At 47.4% G+C, this 19,735-nt stretch overlaps 1 protein-coding gene across 1 annotated transcript in view; it reads left to right on the forward strand.

Annotated features, from left to right (window-relative positions):
• Positions 1-1,101: 1,101 nt before the first annotated feature.
• CCND3 (cyclin D3) overlaps positions 1,102-19,735 on the forward strand; it is a 62,071-nt gene continuing 43,437 nt past the window's right edge. The window contains exon 1 of the mRNA XM_075122108.1: positions 1,102-1,262. The gene's annotated coding sequence lies outside the window, so the exon portion shown is untranslated. The remainder of the gene's footprint in view (positions 1,263-19,735) is intronic.

Below are 19,735 nucleotides of genomic sequence, written 5' to 3' on the forward strand. Positions count from 1 at the left end.
CTGAGTGGGAGCAGTCTACCTGAGTCTGGATAGAGCCTGAAACAGCTCTAAGGAGTGTGAATTGCACAGACCCGTTGATTTAAAGGGTATCACTGTTCACTATTTCACTGCGGATCAAGGGACGACAGAGCCTGGCTTAGGGGTGGAATTTGCGAGGGCACCATTCATTTATTTTTCCAGTTCACAGCCTGGGCCAGTCTCAGGAAGACAGGACTTTGTGTGGGACTGGTCCAGGGCGCTACTGAAAATCCTGGTAACCCTCTGCAGTAGCCCTTCTCTCCGTTGCTTCTCCCAAAATACTGTTCCCCAAATTGGTGTGACCCCAGGATCTACCCCCAAATGTGTTAAAGATCCACTCAATCTGTACCCTAGTCAGATGGTACAACGGCGCCAGAAAGCAGTGCAGTGCAAGAGATGCGGTACCTGTCTAGAAACTATCCATTCTCTCTAATTGCAGTACAAATGAAAGGACCCCCATGAGAAAGGAGCTCTCTGCCTTTCTGACATAAGGGGTCAAGGAATAGTTGGGTTGTCCTTAAGGGAATCTGCTATTTATGTCGGACTGGAAAGACCTGAAGTTGCTGTTAGCCCTGTTGATGCCATTTCAGTTATTTTATTTCAGTTTGGCTAATAGTTTCATTTCTTTACCACTTTTGCAACCACAATAAAACATCTGACATTTACGCAGAACCTTTCATCTCAAAGGATGCTGCTGAGTTCCAGTGTCCAACGGATGGAAAGTTTGAATCTACAAAAAAGGTCTCTTATTAAGCTCATATGAAGGGCCTAAATCACTTGGCCGGGTTGTTTGAAATATTAATCGGATTGTTTCTCAGTAAGCAGTGCTTTCTGAGCACAGCTTCAATTTCCCTTCTAGGGTGTTCAGATCTTGTGATCAAAACTTTGGTGAATGTCAGAAGTCGGTTGTGTGCTTCAGAAACTACAGAACAGGAAACCCCCCTTCTACAGCTCCCACCTCTTGCTTCCTGTTTAACTACATGTGTGGGGGAGAGAAGCATGTTAGGAACCAATAACTTTGTTGCAAAAAAGAAATGTAAACAACAGCTGCCACGCTGGAAATTAAAGGTCCTGATCTCGGTCAATTCAGATTGCAATGCAGCTTCCACGCAGCGCTTGTTTTTCAGAAGCGATGGTAGCGAAAACAGTAACCCATGGAAAAAGAAGGGGGTGGAGGAGAGAACAGACTGGATTGCTGAAAGGAAACATGTCCGGTGAAGCAAATTTCTTGATCGTCAAGAAAGGTAGGAGGCAATTTAGTTGCATTTTTACTGTAAAGTGTAGATTGAAAAGGAGAAAGAGAGAGATCTCATGTCATAAACAACAAAGGACCAGGAAAAAATTGGTGCCAAAGAGGTTGGCCGAACATAAGAACCTCGGAGACACTTCAAAGTGGTTGCTTGACAAGGAGTGATTGTTTATTGGAGGTAGATCTCGGTGCAGGGTTGATTATGGATATATATCCCCTTGTTGTGCAGATGGTGTCAGAACCCAACAAACCAGTGACGCCGTAACTTCTGTAGCCCACGGCAGGTGTATGTGGCCTTGCCAGAAGTGCTGGAGTGGAGGCGTAGAAACTTTTCTGCCCATTGGTGAGCTGAGATGTCTGTGTCTTCTTGCAAAAGACACAGGGCATGATTTTCACAAGTGCTGAGCTCCTGCATCATGTAATTGGAGTTGCAGTGGCCCAGCACTTCTGCAAAGCAGGACCATCGTGAATAAACCAAGATTACAGGTGGACATGGGAGAAGCTACTTGTGAGAGGACTTAGCGCTGGTACCTTATGATGGAATCTGCTGGTTAACTGTTGACATGGGTCTGAACCAGTTTGGGGAGGGAGCGCTCTAGGTAGTCTGGATTGAAAACCTCAACTCACTGCAACTGCCTGGAGCTAAAGCACAGGGTCAGGCTTAGCCAGTAATGTTTATAAGAGTAATAGCTGACTATCAAACCAAGAGGTAGAATGTCATACCTAGTATCTGAATATCTGAATTCATACCCTACCTCCACCTTGGCTTATGAGGTACCTAGCATGGCATGTCTGAATCCATAGCTGTAGCTTGGCATACCTGATATCCATCCATAACATGGAACAGCTGGTACCTACCTGTAACATGGCACACCTGAATCCATAGCAAGAAAGTGACGCATCTCTGGGGTGCCAGGATGTTAATTCACTGTGTGTCATATATCTGTCAAGCATCATGTGAAACCCAGGTTAGGCATGGAAGTGAAATGCTAATATGGCGAGATGGAAGTGGTGATGGCTGAGAGAGCATATGAACATCAAGCACCACACCAGAGCATTGAGCAGTGGTGCATTTGCTCCGTGTAAATACATCAACTGTCTCTAAGTCCAAGAGAAATATCCCACAAAAAATAGCTCAGCTTCTCCTTATCCTTGGAGGATTAGGGCCAGAAACTCAGACATTTCATGCAACAGGGAGCCCTTGTGAGGGATAAGTAGGTGGTGGTACAGTACAGAGTGAGGGAGTGTTATCTCGTGCTTAGAGCTTAGGACCTAGTCTCGGCTCTGTCACTAATTCACTCAGTGACCTTAGGCAAGGCACTGTTGTGCCTGAGATTCCCCATTTATGCAACAGGAAGGATGTTAATATTATCTACCCACCTGTGTTATTTACACTGAGAACCTTGTGTGAAAGGTGTGATATAAATGCAAAGCATTATTAATTATTCTTGTTGTTATTGCTATTTGTTTTATTATCTCAGGCCTTAGAATTCCCTCTACTTGATTGGAACTTTTGCTGTCCTCAAGACTGGTAGCCTGCCTTCCCATAGTTTGAAATATCTAGTATTTCAGAGTGCTATGATAAAGGGGAATTTTAGGAAAATGTAGGGCATCATCAGACCCTGTGACAAACAGGAAGACTACTCTGAGTCTTGTAAAACAAGCAGAGGGAAGGCTCTGTTTGGGTAGCTCATCACTGAAATCTGTTGTGAACACCTTTGTCCTCCCTTCTTAAGGCCTGGTTTTATTGTTTGTTTGAAGACATTTAGTCTCTTTGACACACAAAGGGGAAACCACTTCACCCCAGTTTGGTATGGACCCCCCAACAAACTCTGTATAACAAAACAAAAACAATCCCCTGCAACAACAAAGGGTGGGGGAGAGAAACTCCACTATAATATTTAAAAAATTCCATACCAATAACCAAGAGTGACACTTAATAATCATGTCCATTGCCTCTTTCACCAAAGAATCTCAAAGCACTTTACAAACATCCATAAATAAAGCCACTTGTCAACAATACTTCTCAAAACCAGGAATAGAACTCAGGATTCCAGATCCCCAGGGCTTAACCAATAGACCCACTTTCCTTAGAGCCTGGAATAGAACCCAGGAGTCCTGGCCCACTCCTTGCTCAGACCACTAGACAGTACCACCTTCCTTACAGTAACCACAAGAGGCACAAATCTGCATAGAACGGGTCCATCTGTATCAGGGAGCATTAGGGTGAATTGCATTTAAGAAAATACCCAGATGTTTTTGGTTTTGTTCAATATCTTCATAAATGATCTGGAGGATGGTGTGGATTGCACTCTCAGCAAATTTGCGGATGATACTAAACTGGGAGGAGTGGTAGATACGCTGGAGGGGAGGGATAGGATACAGAAGGACCTAGACAAATTGGAGGATTGGGCCAAAAGAAATCTGATGAGGTTCAATAAGGATAAGTGCAGGGTCCTGCACTTAGGACGGAAGAACCCAATGCACAGCTACAGACTAGGGACCGAATGGCTAGGCAGCAGTTCTGCGGAAAAGGACCTAGGGGTGACAGTGGACGAGAAGCTGGATATGAGTCAGCAGTGTGCCCTTGTTGCCAAGAAGGCCAATGGCATTTTGGGATGTATAAGTAGGGGCATAGCGAGCAGATCGAGGGACATGATCGTTCCCCTCTATTCGACATTGGTGAGGCCTCATCTGGAGTACTGTGTCCAGTTTTGGGCCCCACACTTCAAGAAGGATGTGGATAAATTGGAGAGAGTCCAGCGAAGGGCAACAAAAATGATTAGGGGTCTGGAACACATGAGTTATGAGGAGAGGCTGAGGGAGCTGGGATTGTTTAGCCTGCAGAAGAGAAGAATGAGGGGGGATTTGATAGCTGCTTTCAACTACCTGAAAGGGGGTTCCAAAGAGGATGGCTCTAGACTGTTCTCAATGGTAGCAGATGACAGAACGAGGAGTAATGGTCTCAAGTTGCAGTGGGGGAGGTTTAGATTGGATATTAGGAAAAACTTTTTCACTAAGAGGGTGGTGAAACACTGGAATGCGTTACCTAGGGAGGTGGTAGAATCTCCTTCCTTAGAGGTTTTTAAGGTCAGGCTTGATAAAGCCCTGGCTGGGATGATTTAACTGGGAATTGGTCCTGCTTTGAGCAGGGGGTTGGACTAGATGACCTTCTGGGGTCCCTTCCAACCCTGATATTCTATGATTCTATGATTCTATGTCCTTGAGTTCCTATCTGGCTCCCTAGGCTGCAGCCTTGGCCTAGACAGGTAGTGCCAGCTTTGCCCTGGTGATCATGGAGAGCCAAGTAAGCTGGTGACTCACACGGCATCTTGTCAGGTCAACAGTATTATTAGTGCTCTCTGCACAGTATCTGTAGAACCCAGAGCAGAGCTGCCTGCTGCTGGTTTGTTTGCCTTCCCTTGACATTTCTGGTGTTTTACAATTGGTGGCCTCTTCTGTCTACCAAGAGAACAGGGCTCCCCCAGCCCAGCCCACCCCACCCCACCCCACCCGAAGTTCTGACCAATAGCAGAGAACAGAAGGCTACGCAGAGTAGGCAGAGCCTTACCCAGGGACCTGGGCCATTGTTAACAGCTCAAGGTAGTATTTCTTCCAGACCCCACCTTCCTTTCTCAGCTGAGGACAGCAGCTGCAAGGACACTGGTAAAGCCATCACACGTGTACTGAGGTTCCCGCGCGCACACGCTGTTGCGTGAGTCTGCATGCACAGAGTGATGCCCATCACTTTTGCACATTCACACTAATACGTCGGTGCTCACAACTCTCACATGAATCCTTCCACATCCACAACTGTCACCCCACCCCCCAACACACACACAGCCTCCCTCTCTTGTGCTCACTCCACAGACTGAGGGCTGCTGTGATCACCACTATTTAAATTTCAGTTTAGGTGCAACCTCCCTGCTCCTGACATGCTGCCAGTATGACTCATCCTTTGGGTGCCCGTTTGATAGGTTTGACTCTCTGGAGCAACAGTTTGCACGCCTTGATCTGCACCTTTTCACTTCGCAAACCGCAATACCATATTGAATCACTGTGGGGAGCTGTTAGGCAAATAACAGGACTGTCCCAGTTAAGTCTCATCTGTGCGGTTTGCTGGCATTACTTTATTCTCTGTCCATGGGTAGGTATTCTTTTTCTTTCCTTCCCAAGTTACCTTCCAGACCCAACTCAGGAAACAAACCCCGCTCTGAAACGAAGCATGTAGATCATTATATTACAGTGGCTTTGTTTGGCACTAGTTCAGAGATGGGGGGAAAACCGTGGAAAAAAGTTGTGATTGGTTAAGACAGTGTTGTCTAGTGGGTAGAGCACTTGACTGAGACTTGGGAGAATATGTTCAATTCCTGGTTGTGCCACCAGCCTGCTGGGTGAACCTGGGCAAGTCACTTTCCCTTCCTTGTGCCTCAGTTTCCCCATCTGTAGAATGGCGATAATGACCTCCTTTTTAAAGTGCTTTGAGATCCACTTATAAAAAGCACTAGATAAGCACTGGGTATTTTATTCTTCAGCAAGACCACCTGGCGGGGGAAAGGGGCAGTTTGCCTCATCCCCCGTTTGAGAGGGCTCCCAAACCGAGTGCTGTTGCAACCTGGCACACAGGGTTGCAGTGACACTCAGGTTTGTCCCAGCCACTCCTTCATCATGATACCCTTTGTCATGATACCCTTCGTCCCCTGCCCACAGGGAGCCAGGCCTAGCCCCATGGGCAGGAACCAGTGCTGCACGGTGAGTGTGGGGTGGGCTCACTCACCAGCACACACCGCTTGCTTCCAGAGCCTCCTCCACTTCTAATTGTTTTTGAATGGGCCCCCCCAAAAAACCTCCATGCAGCCCTGTTATTCAGCTTTGCGAGCAAGTTGATGGATAAGGAGCCCTGGAAAACTTTTCCCATGCAGTGTTTCATGGCCTCACTGCCCATGTCTTGCTCTGTGAAGAGCAAGTTATTGAATGACCCAACTGAAATCCAGAGCTATGAGCAAACAGTCCCAGTGTTATAGGTACAAGATCCATCTCCATGGTACAGTAAAAAACAAAGCTTATCCATGCTTTATGGCATAAACCCACCTCTAACTGATAAGGATTTAGAAAAAACTTCCGCTATAGGCAAGTTATTCCATAAATTCTCACTGCGGAGTTTCTTACCTCTGAAGCTGCTGGTACTGGCCAATCTTGGATTTGGGACTAGAAGAACCCCATGTCTGGTATAGAATGGCAGTTTGTATGTTCCTAATTAGAGCAAAGCAAGTACATAGCTTAAAATTCATATTACTTAGAGTCATGTGAAATTGTGAACTAAGTTTTCACTGGAAGCATTTGGCTGCTGTCATTTTTTCCATTTTCCCCAGAATCTTATGAAATTGGTAATCTAGCTGGAAGGGGGGAAAAGCAGGATTCTCACCTTTCACATGTTTTTCCGGTAAAATCTGTTTTTCTCAAAAACTTTTCATTTTCATCCCTAAGTGTTTTTCATTTTAGCAGGGAAATGTTATTAAAAAAGGAACCACTTTCTAATTTGTGGCAAAAGGAAAAAAAAAAACCTTGGTGTCAGATGTTTTGAATTGTGTTGGGAATATTCTGCATGATTTAGTCAGACAGAGATAGGAGTGGGAGTCAAGATTCCTGGGTTGTGTTCATTGAACTGTTGTTTGGCAGCACACAAGCTCATATAACCTCCCTGTGCTTCAGCTGAACCGTTAACATGATGCTCACTGATCTCAAAGGAGGAGCGGTAAAGCTTCAATTCATATGTGTAAAGGATGACAGTGATTCCAGGCTCATTAGGTGTGACTAGATCATGACATTGTCAGTTTTACTCTCGGGAAGCACTCATGTGTTATGATGAAGGAGGCCACATAGAAACATGGAAGGATAACTTTGATGTTTTCAGATCTAGACTGTATGGCTTTCTGGAAGATATGCTTTAGTCAGGCATAAGTTGTTGGGCTTAATATAGGGGTAACTGAGTGAAATTCTGTGGCCTTTGATACACAGGAGGTCAGGCTAGATGATCTGTGGTCCTTTTTGGCTTCAAAATCTATGGCTAGATAGGCAGACTTTGAAAAAGCATGCTTTGCTAGACTTGTGGTCCCAGCCGCTGAAAAAAGTTAATTTCCTTCCCTTTGTTTTTGTCTTTTGTCCAGTCCCAATCTGTATTCATCGAGTAACATCTCCTACAAAACAAGCACCTTTATTTCCCAAGTACTAGGATATGGGGCAGGGTAGCCCCATCTCTGCCCTACCTTCCTTACCTAGCTAATGAGGAACCCAACAAAACACAACTTTGATTACAAAAAGAAAAGGAGTACTTGTGGCACCTTAGAGACTAACCAATTTATTTGAGCATGAACTTTCATGAGCTACAGCTAGCTCACGAAAGTTCATGCTCAAATAAATTGGTTAGTCTCTAAGGTGCCACAAGTACTCCTTTTCTTTTTGCGAATACAGACTAACACGGCTGTTCCTCTGAAACTTTGATTACCTTTGCCACGAGAGGGCGACGCGTTACCAGAATACTTTCAGGCTCCTTCTGGAGTTGTTGAAAGACATTGTTACCCTCCAGCCTTGCACAACCTAGGGGGAAAAAATCCTTTCTTCAGCCTTCTGCTGCTGAAAACCTTTTACAAACATAGGAATTGACAGATTGGATCAGATCGGGGTCCATCTAGTTATGTATCAATACCAGATGTTCAGAGTATGTTGCAAGTGGGCAAGTACGGAATAGCCTATCCACAGAGAAGAAAGAAAAGGGGGACTTGTGGCACCTTGGAGACTAACAAATTTATTTGAGCATAAGCTTTCGTGAGCTACAGCTCACTTCATCTGTAGCTCACGAAAGCTTATGCTCAAATAAATTTGTTAGTCTCTAAGGTGTCACAAGTCCTCCTTTTCTTTTTGCGGACAGACTAACACGGCTGCTACTCTGAAACCTGTCCACAGAGAAAGTTTCTTCCTAACCCTATCAATCAGTGGTTGGCTTATACCATGGAGGAGAGAGAACCATAAAGCAGGGGACTTACCGTCATGCTGTCATTGTTATTTTTATTATATTAATCCTATCTACTGTAACTGAATGCTCTAATTGTTCATATCAATAGCTTTTTATTTAAACCTACTAAGCTTTTATTCTCACTGATATGTTGGCCACAGCTTTGTTATCCAGCTGTATATGAAATCCCGGTGTGGTGGAGGGGCAAAAAGGGCTAAAATGATCCTTGGATGTTTTAACAGGGGAATACTGAGCAAGAGTAGAGAGGTGATATTGACTCTCTAGGTAGCACTGGTGAGACTACTGTTGGACATTGTCTCCAGTTCTGGTGTTCACACTTAAAAAAAGTGTGTGGAAAAATTGTAGGGGATCCAGAGAGAAGTTAAAAGAATGATCTGTGGTCTGGAAAACGCACCTTAAAATGAGAGAGTTAAGGAGTTCGGTCTTTTTAGATTGAAAGATTAAGATGTAATTAAATCACAATCTATAAATACCTACACAGAGGACTCTTTAATCTAGCAGACAAAGGCACAACAAGATCCGGTGGCTGGAAGTTTAGGCCAATAAAGTTAGAGCTGGACATAGAATCCACATTTTTAACTGGGAGCATAATTAACCACTGGACCAGCTTCCCATGGGAAGTGGTGAATTCTCCATCACTTAGAGTCTTTAAATCAAGATTGAATATCTTTCTAAAAGGTAATGCTCTAATTCAGCCACAAGTTATTGGGCTGCATGCAGGAATGCATGGCTGAAGTTTTATGGCTTGTATGATGCTGGAGGCTGGACTAGATACTCACAGTGAGGTAGGTATTGTACTTCCAATTTCACAGATGAAGAACCGAGAAGAGAAGTGATTTCCCCAAGGTCACAAAGGGGAGGCAATGTCAGGGCTGGGATTAGAAATCAGGTGTTCCTAGCTCCCAGTCCTGCACTCCCCCTCTCCTCCATTCTTGTTGAGGCATCAGAGATGATAAATCCAGGGTTTCTTAGCTGTCTCACTCTCCCAGGATGACCCTAGAGCACCCTGTAAAGACCCAGCAGCTGGCCAGATTGGAACCCCAGGGTGCATCTGTGAGTTAAAAGGGGTGCTGGGGATACTGCTGTTTGCTGGATCTTTTAGATGACTCCCACATTAAAAGCTGTGCATTTCTGGTCTATAAGCAGCACGTGGCTCTGCTTCTGAGTCACAGTGGCCTATCTAATCGGCCAGGCATGTAAACCCATACCTACAGGCTGTCCCAAGTCTCTACTGCCGAGAACTATTGCAGATCTCTGGTCAGCTGGCCCTGCCTAATCAGTGACTCACTGGGTTTTGTGCTCTGTTCTATTCTCTCTCTTCATTTGACTGAAGCTTTAGGGTTTGAAGGTTACAATGAGATCAGCTCAGCTGTACCGGGAAAAGAAGCTTTCAGTGGGTCTTATCACTGGTCAGATGCAAGATTTTCCTTCTTGGAAAGGCAAAGGAGTGGATGTGCTGGAACAACCAGCCTGCTCTGATCAATTTGCACAATACACAGTGAAGGGAGCCGAGGAGTGGAGAGAGTCTCTCCATCACAGATGCTTAGCACCAGTTGGAGGGCATGTGGTCCCCACTCTGTGTCTTCCCTCTAATGGGAAAGATCTTTATAATCTCTGCCTCATCAAATAGAACTCCTCATCCTCAACATCACAGTCATGATTCTGCCTTCCCGCCCTGGCTCGGGAAAGCCTCCTCCAGCTCACCTCACCAAAAGGTCTCTCTTGTCTCACAGCTGCAGAGCATTCCAGAGACACTGGCCCAAAACAACCCTTCGGCTTGCTACCAGGTATGTTGTGAATCGCAGTAGCCCACTGGGATTGCAGGGGAGTGGAGGATTCAGCCCAGAAGCTGAAGCAGAGAACTGACAGTGAAACAGTCAACATGTCCATGGCCCAGCCTTTCTTTTGGCAGGGCCAGGCTTGGTGGAAAGCCCCATCAACGGGGACATTTAAAACAAGGCTGGAAAAAGATCTGGCCACTAGGCTCCCGGGGGGGAGCTATTGAGCTCTTTCATGGCAGGGACTGTGTGCATTTTGTGTCCTATACAGCACTGAGTGAGTTGCTGATGCTTAATAATTAATAACAGACTAGATGACCTAATAAAGGCCATTTCTGTCTCTAATGTCTGGGATTCTATGATCTTTTATCTGTTCTTCTCCACTTGCAAGGAATTGGACGCCATTCTGGTTCATTTATCAACATGTTCCAGCTAGAGGGGCTTAGCTTCCAATTGTCCCTAGTTCTCGTGGACATCAGGAAACACCAGTGGCTCAGCCATTATGTGTGGTATCACCATCAGATAACTGGGCCAACCACAGGCTTATTCTTCTTACAGTAACTCTGGAAGGAAATCTCAACAGCACTGTCCCACGTGCTACAATTTGGCCTTGAAAAGCATCATTGATTTCCGAGTGCCCCTGAGTACTCTTGTTTCTGTCAGAAGCAGTGATTGCTGTGGATTCGCTGTATTCACGTCATCTGGCTTTTGAGGTGAGCCTGAGAGCTGGGATATTAACTTATTTGTTGGTCCCATACAATACAGCGTCCAACCCAACACCCAGGAACAGGAGAGGAGGAGAACCTTTGTTTTTTAAAAGGTAGGAGCAGTTGCTGTGCAGTCTTGGTTATACAAGGGATTGTATCCAGCTTCTTTGGTCTGCAGCATGCTGACCGTGCAGAGCTTGAGAAAGGACGAGAGATTGCAATCCCACAGCAGATCTATACAGCCCCTCTCAATGGCATGGAATCTTTTCCATGCAGCCATTCAGGAGCATGTCAGTGGATACCAACCTCTCTCACGTGACAAGGGTATTTAACTGTCAGTAAGTCTGACCTATGTCAGGTGACTTTGGCCAGGAAATAAAGTTCTGTCTCTTATCAACCCTCCTGTGTGTCACAACTTTATTACAAGGTGCACAGGTCCACACGTGGCCACTCGGGACACAACTCCACATCCCCCACTTGGGCAAAGATCCATACCTCTGTCTTCCTGCCATCTATCACAGACTTCAATTTCCTCCCAGGCTGATGTTAATAGAAGAGGAAGTTGAGCTCAAGGCCATGTTCTATTAACAGTTTCTGGTCCAAACATTAGGGGGCAGGGTAAGCAGGAGACATTTGGGGTCAGAAAATTGAGATTCAAACTCCTCTTCATTCCAGAAACTGGCTGCTGCAGTGCAGGATTCTTCCCCCCCTTGCAACTTGGGTTGTGGGAATGAGCCCTCAGACAAAATGTCCATGTAACCAGATCTCTTCTCATGTATCATGACGAGAGATGGGCCTGAACTGCCGCCTTTAGACCCAGATCTGAACCCATCCAAAGTCTGAGGTTCCTCGGATCCAGGGTTTTGATGTAAACCACGATAGAGACTGGGGAGAGAGGCAGCCATACAATTTGCCTTTGTATCCAGCCCTCCTCAAGTTTTGGATCTGAGACTCTGGTCCAGGCCCATACCTGGTTGTGAAGTTATGAATGTGATGTCCTGTTGCCATGACACCAAGGAGGTGAACAGAATTAACCCCATGTCTACTGAACCAGACTCAAGATTGTCTGGGGTTAGCAGATTTGCAGCTGGGCTCAGCTTCCCCCATGCCTCACTTCAGCCGCATGCCCAGCCCTTAAACAGCCTTTAAAGTACCTTCAGACTGCAAGTGTGAGTAATGCGGAGTAAGATGGGCATCATCTCCCTGATAAACCTGGCGCTGGAGTGAAAGGGAGGACAGGACTATGTCTGCATCCTTTCATGTCTGAGCCACTTGTGCACCTCCCCCTGTGGCTGACAGCTTGCCAGAGGAAGCCCATCTCTGCTTCTGAGCCAGAGGTGCACCCAAGCCACGGTGCCGCATTGCATGTGCCTTTGATCGCTTTGCAAAGAGCAAGGTGTTGCCGGCCCTGTGCAGTGACAGCCTTGCTCCCAAGGCCCAGCGCCAACACCTCTCTCACTCGAAAGGGGCCGCTTATCTCAGCACTTTACCACATTTGGGTTTCTTGCCAGTGCTTTTGACGAGCTGCCTATCGTCTTCAGGAAACCACATGGCGGGTGGTGCCCTTGCTGGGTGGGGCTGGGGGAGGGAATCCTACTCCTCCAGGTTGCATGGCTTCAGGAATTTAGCTGGGTTTGGGATCCCAGTGACCTGATCTAGGGAAAAGTGTTAATATTCTCTGCCTGAGCAGAGAAGAGGTGCCTGCCCTTCCCATGCAGGGGTAGTCAGGGTAGCAGAGCTGGGCCAGCATAAATAATTCCCTCAGCATACTACAGGGGGGTGTTGTGAGTGGTCCAGAGTGCTGGTACGTGGAGTCATACCCTCCTTGACCAAAGGAGGAGCACGCTAGTTGGAAAAGCTCCCCGATTAAGTGCTTGAACTTTGGCGGCACAAAGCTATATATTTGATTTGGACTGAAGGAGCCTTTCTGAGCTCTTCCATAAGGCCCGGGCCATAGGAAGTTTTTTGTGTGTTTCAATGGGGCTCTGAGCAGCCAAGGGATATCAGTAAACTGGACTTCAAGACCTTAGTATGTTGGTGCCCAGTGTAAGCATGGCTCACTGCCGGACCTGTCAGAGGTGGAATCCAGAGGCTTTATGAGCGTTTGGAGACACTTCCAGGAGTGATGGGTGAACCTCTAAAGAGTCAGAAAAGTAACCCCAATACAGAACCTTATCTGCGCAATCTGAACCTCCTATGTCATATGGGGAAGTTTGGTCCAGCAGCTAGAGCACTGGGCTGGGACTGAGAGCTGGGTTCTCTTCCTGGCTCTGCCTCTTGTGTAACTTTGGGCAAGTTGCTTCACCTCTGTCTGCCTCTGTTTTCCCCATCTATAAAATGGGGATAATAATCCTGACCTTCCGTTGTAAAGCACGCTGAGATCTGTGGGTGAGAAGAGCTGGTATTATCAAATCTGCAAATCAGAACTGGGAATGTCCTAAGAGGGGTCTGTCTTTTTCCCGGCTGGATCCTGGAAATGCAGAGACAACAGCAACATATGAAATATAATGACAAAAGTAAACTTATCAAAACTTCCAAACAGGTTCACTTGGAGTTTGGGGCTAAGGTTTGGGCCGATTCTTATTTGATCAAATCCAGCTCCCCCGCCCCCAACTTTCAGGTGGCATTTGAATTTTCACCATCAGCGGAAGAAAGATCCCACAAAGGACAAAGGCTGGGGTCTATTCACTGTAATCAGGAAAGGGGCCTCATGGAAAAGACGCTTGAGTAGGAAACCCTAAGGTGGAGAGGGTTTAAAAGTCCCTTGATCAGCACTGCTGTTTCTTCGTGGCCTGATTTGAAACAAGCTGAGCTCTTGCCACACTCGTTGACTTCAGCAGGCGCTCTGGTTGCTCAGCACCTCGAAAATAAACGTGCAGCTGTTTGTAAAGACCCCTCTGTGTTACAGCGAGTGAATAAAGCGTCTCCAAAGACCCTTCATCCCCAAGGCACACCTGCAAATGTTTGATTTCCCCATCGGGTTACTCAGTTAAATTTCATCCTAGAAATGAATAGAAGAAGCAAAGAATAAAAGCAAAGAATAAAATAACACCAGCTGATGAGCAAAATGCTTGGAACCCTGTATATAAACCTGGTGCTGACTTGGAACTCACAGGATTTCAATTTTACGGCACAAAAGGGTCCCTCTGCGAAGCTTAGAGTTAAGTTTCTGGCTAGTGGGAAGCAAGAAGTTTCCAAAGCTGCCGGTGGACTTTGGCAAAGGTAATAGGTTGCTATAAGGGAAGCAGTAGCCCTGAGATAACGCTGGCAAGCACAGACGTAAGCAGCCAGCAACCTTGGGGGGTCTATACGAATGGGGCATTTTCATGGGCGTTTTTTCACACATCATATTTGCCGACAGGAAAAGTGGGTCTCGACCCTGGGCTGCCTCACTTTGCTTCAGAGAGAATCCACCTCTCTCCTGGAGTGAGATGACCATGCAGCCTCTGTAATCTGTCAGCCCTGACTTCCCCAACTGCCCTGCCTTTGTCCCCAGGGCAAGAAGGAAATCCAGGCTCCATCTCCATCCACTAGGTAGCCCCTTCACAGTGCTCCCTAATGAGACCTTGACCTTACCCGCCCTCTGTCTCCCACGCACCTCTCTTAGGAGGAAAGGAGGCTTCAGGCTCCAGGACATATGCCTAAGACCTGGGTCATCATCCCTTTGCCCCATGACTGCTCAGGGCCTTTACCCAATCATCTTTGTTAAGAGCCAGATCCAAAGCCCATTGACGTCAATGGAAGTCTTGAGTCTTTGGGGACTAACGGGAACCATGAATCCAAGCCCCTCTGAAATCCAGGATCATTTAGACACAGGGCTTAAGTTCATGCCTGAGGCCCATTTCCACTCGTTAACCAGGCAGTAGGAGTTTTGCTTCTCGTGGGGCATCAGCAGCAGCAGTCAAAAGCTGGAGAGACACAGACAGGCAGAGATAGGGGCCGGTGGCTGGCAGCTGTTCAGGATACGCTGCTGATTCTGCGTAGCCCATCTCCCGCCTTTTTGGAAATGGACAGTAAGCGGGGGGAGAGAGAGAGAGAAATAGCTACTGATAAAGCCTCGCACAGACGAGCAGCCGTGCTCCGAGAGGGCTGCGACCTGCAGCCCGTCTCTGGGGATCTGCACCAGCTGGGAGACAATGATAGGGTTCACTGCTCGCTCTGTTTTTTCACGCTCCCAGCTCTGGGGATGGGGTCGGATATAATCTCCCTTCCTTCCTCCCTCCCTCCCCTCCTCCCTTATGTCTCCATCTCTTCCTCTTTAGGTCTAAAGTTGTCTCTTTAACCCCTGTTAACTCGCCTCAGCAGATTTACTGACTCTCCTCCCCTCTAGTCTGTTCATTCCCCTAACCAGCCCACCCCAAACAGACATCTGGCTTTGGTCCCCAGGGGGGCTGCACTCAGAGGGACCTCGCTGACCAGGCTGGCTGGCTGTGGCATTCTGGGAAATCCCACGGTGCTCTCTATCACATTAAAAGTGAATTTAAAAGAGTTCAAATAAGGTGAGAACATGCTTAGGCAAAGGAGGGCCAGTGAAAGCGGGATGGCTTGGGGCAGGGGGTGAGGTGGAGTGTCCCTGAAGACAGGCTCCCTCAGTGTGTGAGCTGGTGTCGGTTGAGGAGTTTGATTTTCCCAGGCTGGGGAGACAGGGTCTGTGCTGGGGTCAGAGGGGGAGAGAGCCCCCTGGGGTTTAGGGCAATGAAGCATATGCTTGACAGGGTCTAACAGAGAGAGGGCAGAGAATAATGACTGTGCTGGAGTCAGATGGGGAGAGGGCTCCCTGGGGCTGGGGATAATGGAGTCTGTGCTGGGGTCAGACGGGGATGGGGGCTCTCTGGGGCTGGGGTGATGAGATCTGTGCTGGGGTCAGACAGGGATGTGCGCTCCCTGGGGCTGGGGTAATGGGATATGTGCTGGGGTCAGATGGAGATGGGGGCTCTCTGGGGCTGGGGTGATTAGGTCTGTGCCGGGGTCAGAAGGGGCAGAGCTGTCCCTCAGTCTGGGGTGTAATGGGGTCTGCTTTTGGGTGAATATTGAGGATTGGGGGGTCTGTTCACGTTCTGGGGTACAGCTTTTATCCAAACCAACTCTCCTGCGCGTAGCCTGGCATCTGTGCTTGGCGGCTAGCTCCTAACATGGCAACTGACTCCTAACTCGCTCAGTGGGCTCCCAGGCTCTCTCTGCAGTGAGTGTACAGAGTTCCCACGGCACCCGGCAGAGAGCCTGTGGCTTGGGGGTACGCGAAGGGCTGCAGGTCACACTTCACCTGCGAACAACTGTCACCACTTGCAATCTCGTTTTCTTTTCCTTTTCGTAACAAATGAGCAGGGTCCCCACATCTGGCTCGGCGGTTGAACAGGTTCGATTTAATCATAGTAAGATACAAGAGACAGAGCAGAGGGAAAGAGTGGGGGGGGGGAGCACCGAACACCTGTTCACCTAGACACAATGGGCCAGGTTCAGGTTTGTGCTGCGCATGCGAGTGCTCCAGGAAAACCACAGCCAGCAGTGAGGGCACAGGGCGGAAGTTAGCTGACCAGAGTCTGCCTGGAATGGAAAGTCATACGGTAGGCACCTCTTGCAGAGGCCCACTGCAAATTACATCACAGGTGGAGGGGAGCCGGGCCCGATCGGCATGCTGATGCATGTCTGCAGCCATGCTGAGCCAGCATTGGCCTCTGTGCACATTTCCCCACCCGAGGGCAAATGATTCCTGCTGGGAACGGCATGCACAAGGGGAGTATGGGGCAGGCAGGATCTGGGGACACATGAATGCTGTTTTTGGAGCACGATGGTGCAGACATTGTTAAAAGTGTGATAAACCCTCATGCTTCAGGCTCCAAACCAACCACTGACTGCCTGGACACAGGAACAATCTTCCCCGGGGCAGGTTATTCTGTAATTGCCCATTATGGGTTTCTTTGCACCTTCTTCTGAAGCAGCTGGCACCCGCCATTGGTATAGACAGGATAACAGACCGTGTGGATTTCTGGTCTTGCAAATCCTCTGCACAGCTGGCCCTAGGTGTTTTGCCATTTTTTGCCACTAGGGCCAGGTGGCACAGCAATTCGGTGCCCACAAAAGTTGACACCGAGGGCAGCTGCCCTGTTCCTATGTTCCAATGGCTGAGCCATTGTGTCTGTTCGCTGTGTCCCCACTGTCTCTCTGCACCAGCCCTATATCAGAGGTGCCAATCCCAGACCAGAAGGAAACGGCGGTAGGCACTGAGCTGATCAGAGAAGGGAGAAGGTGGTATCTCTCCTGGAAACATTTCACAAATACTGCTGAAAAGCCTATAAATATAAATTAGTCATAGTGATGAATTCACTAATACTGAATATCATTCAAGTTAGCACAACAATCCGAGCTGGGGCTTGCTTGCAGTCATCCTATTTGAAAAGCATTAGTCGCAAAAGCCTGCACTGATGTTTCTTTCATTGGTGATAAGGAGGGAGAGGAAAATGTGTACCAGATTCCCATGCTCACATGGAATCCTTCCCACCTGGGTGGGTTTTCTGTGCCCACCTGGAACAGACTTTAGAGTATATCACCTGGAACCAGTTGCAGTGTTATCATAACTCCATAGCACTGTCTAGCAAGAACAACCCAGACCATATTGTGAACCATGATCGAGCCGTTTATATCACACTGTCAATATAAGTGGGCTGGAACCTAGGCATGTCTCCCCCAATTCATAGATTATACAATCAGATCGGACTTTTGTAGTCATCTAGTTTTACCACCTGCATAAGACAGTCCATAGGACTTCCTTGCATTCATTCTTGTTTGAACTAGAGCTTGTCTTTTAGAAAACCATAGTTTGCCAGAAGCTGGAAATGAGCGACAGGGAGTGGATCACTTGATGATTCCCTGGTCTGTTCATTCCCTCTGGGGCACCTGGCATTGGCTACTGTCGGAAGACAGGATACTGGGCTAGATGGACCCTTGGTCTGACCCGGCATGGCCGTTTTGTGTTCTTATGTTATGTTCATCCAATCTTGAGGTAAAACTTGAGAGTGAAGGAGAATCCACCACGACCCTTGGTAAGTCGTTCTGATGGCTAAATATCCTCTCTTAAAAATTTGCGCCTTATTTTCTAGTCTGAATTTGTTTAGCTTCAACTCAAGCCATTGGATCTTGTTATACCTTCGTCAGCTAGATTGAAGAACCCTCTATTATCAGATTCCCACAGTGAAGGGAAATTTTGCAGCATTAGTCTAGCATAAAAGCTCTATGTCGTGTCCTCTTGACAGTGCCAGGTGATAGAGGCATGTCGGGAGCTGGAGGGAATATGGCCAGAGAGAACTACACTCTGACTATTCTCATCTGATGGAGTTATCCATAGGGAGATACTTACCGTAGGGTAAGTTAGAGAAGCCACTGGGGCTCCTCTAAATTATGCCAGCAGGTGGACAGGCCCAACGTATGGAAGGCTCAACGGCAGCTTAAAACCATTCCTTCCTGAGATGTGTGGCTCAGGACATGCATCTCAGAATTGGGGTTTTGGGGTGGGGAGATAAATGCTGATAAAAACCAGGCTGCCCTACATGTTTGGGATCTACCTGCCAGGGGTCGAGCATGTGTAACTCAAAAGGTGACAAATTTTGCCATGCGATCGGTTACAGTGGCATCAGGTTTCTACTTTCTTGTTACTTTTGTGTGTGAGTGCATGCATGTTAACTGAGACAGCAGTTTTTCCTCCCTCCCACCCCCAACCTGATTATTGATGAAAGCAGATTTGACATGCGATAGGCCCCGAGATAAAAGCAACGTTACGAGAGAAAATAAGCAACGGCTCGGAAAAAAAAAAAGCCAAAGATCTGAGCAAGACAGCGCAGGGGTGTCGGATGTCACCCAGGCCCGGCCGCTCGCCAGCGCTCAGGTGCAGCTGGGAGGAGGTTGGCCTCATGAAAGGGTTAACGAGAGGAAGGCTGGGAGGTTTGGAGCCCTTTTCAGAAAGGTTTTGAAATCTGATTTTCTTTTTGCAACTGAGTGAGGTTTATCAACTTCCTATTTGAGAGCAGAAGTGGGAGCTGGTGCAGGTCTGCCGCCTGGGCCCTTTGCAAGCTCTGTCATTCTTTATTACTAACATAGCACCCACATGGGAGTCTCAAAAACATGAACTTAAATGGGAGCAAGAGCAGGTGGATGGGCGAGCACATGTTCCAGCACTCATTGCTACACCCTTTATTGGATCCTTGAATTCTGTCCCCGATGCACCTGCACATGACATAACCTAGCCTTTAGTTAGTAGCAGTATTGCCTATCTTCTAGCACTGTCTATACTTGGGATTTAGCCATCAATAACCAGCGACTGATGTAGCTGCACTGGTTCAAACTCTTAGTGCAGTCAGACAATGCCGCTATTTGCACCCGTAAGGCTCAACCAGACAGTAAGCTCAATTGGTACAAATTGCATCTTTCCTTGGCTACTCATAGGGTTTACATTAGTAGCAGGCTACTGGTGGCTGAATCAGGGCTAATCTCAGGAACAGACAAGAGCTAAATTGTCTTTGTGGTGGGCTTGCAGGCCAGCATTATACATGCGAGTGGCGACATGCAATATGTCCACACCTTATGGGCTCCATCATGCAATGAATTGTGCAGCCACAGTTGCCATTGCCTTCAACTGGCACTTTGCAGGCACGGAAACATAAATGTGCACCTGCCCAGAGATTCAGTGACGTACGCATGCTTTGGATTGCTCCCTCACAGAGAAGCACTGCTGGGTCTTTGCTCTGGGAGAGTTTTTAATTAAAAAAGGACTAATTAATCCTAAACTCAAATATGTGGACACACACACACTCTCACACTTACTTTAGGGAAGGAAGGGAATAAGCAAGCGCAGGTGGAGGGAAGGCTTGTGGAAAGTACCTTTCAAACCAACCCTGTTTAGATTTCACCAAGCCAGTGAAAGGATAAGATGAAAGCTCTGGCCTTTATTGGTCTGGTA

This window comes from Caretta caretta, chromosome 21 (assembly GCF_965140235.1).
Source record: "Caretta caretta isolate rCarCar2 chromosome 21, rCarCar1.hap1, whole genome shotgun sequence".
NCBI classification, from domain to species: Eukaryota; Metazoa; Chordata; order Testudines; family Cheloniidae; genus Caretta; species Caretta caretta.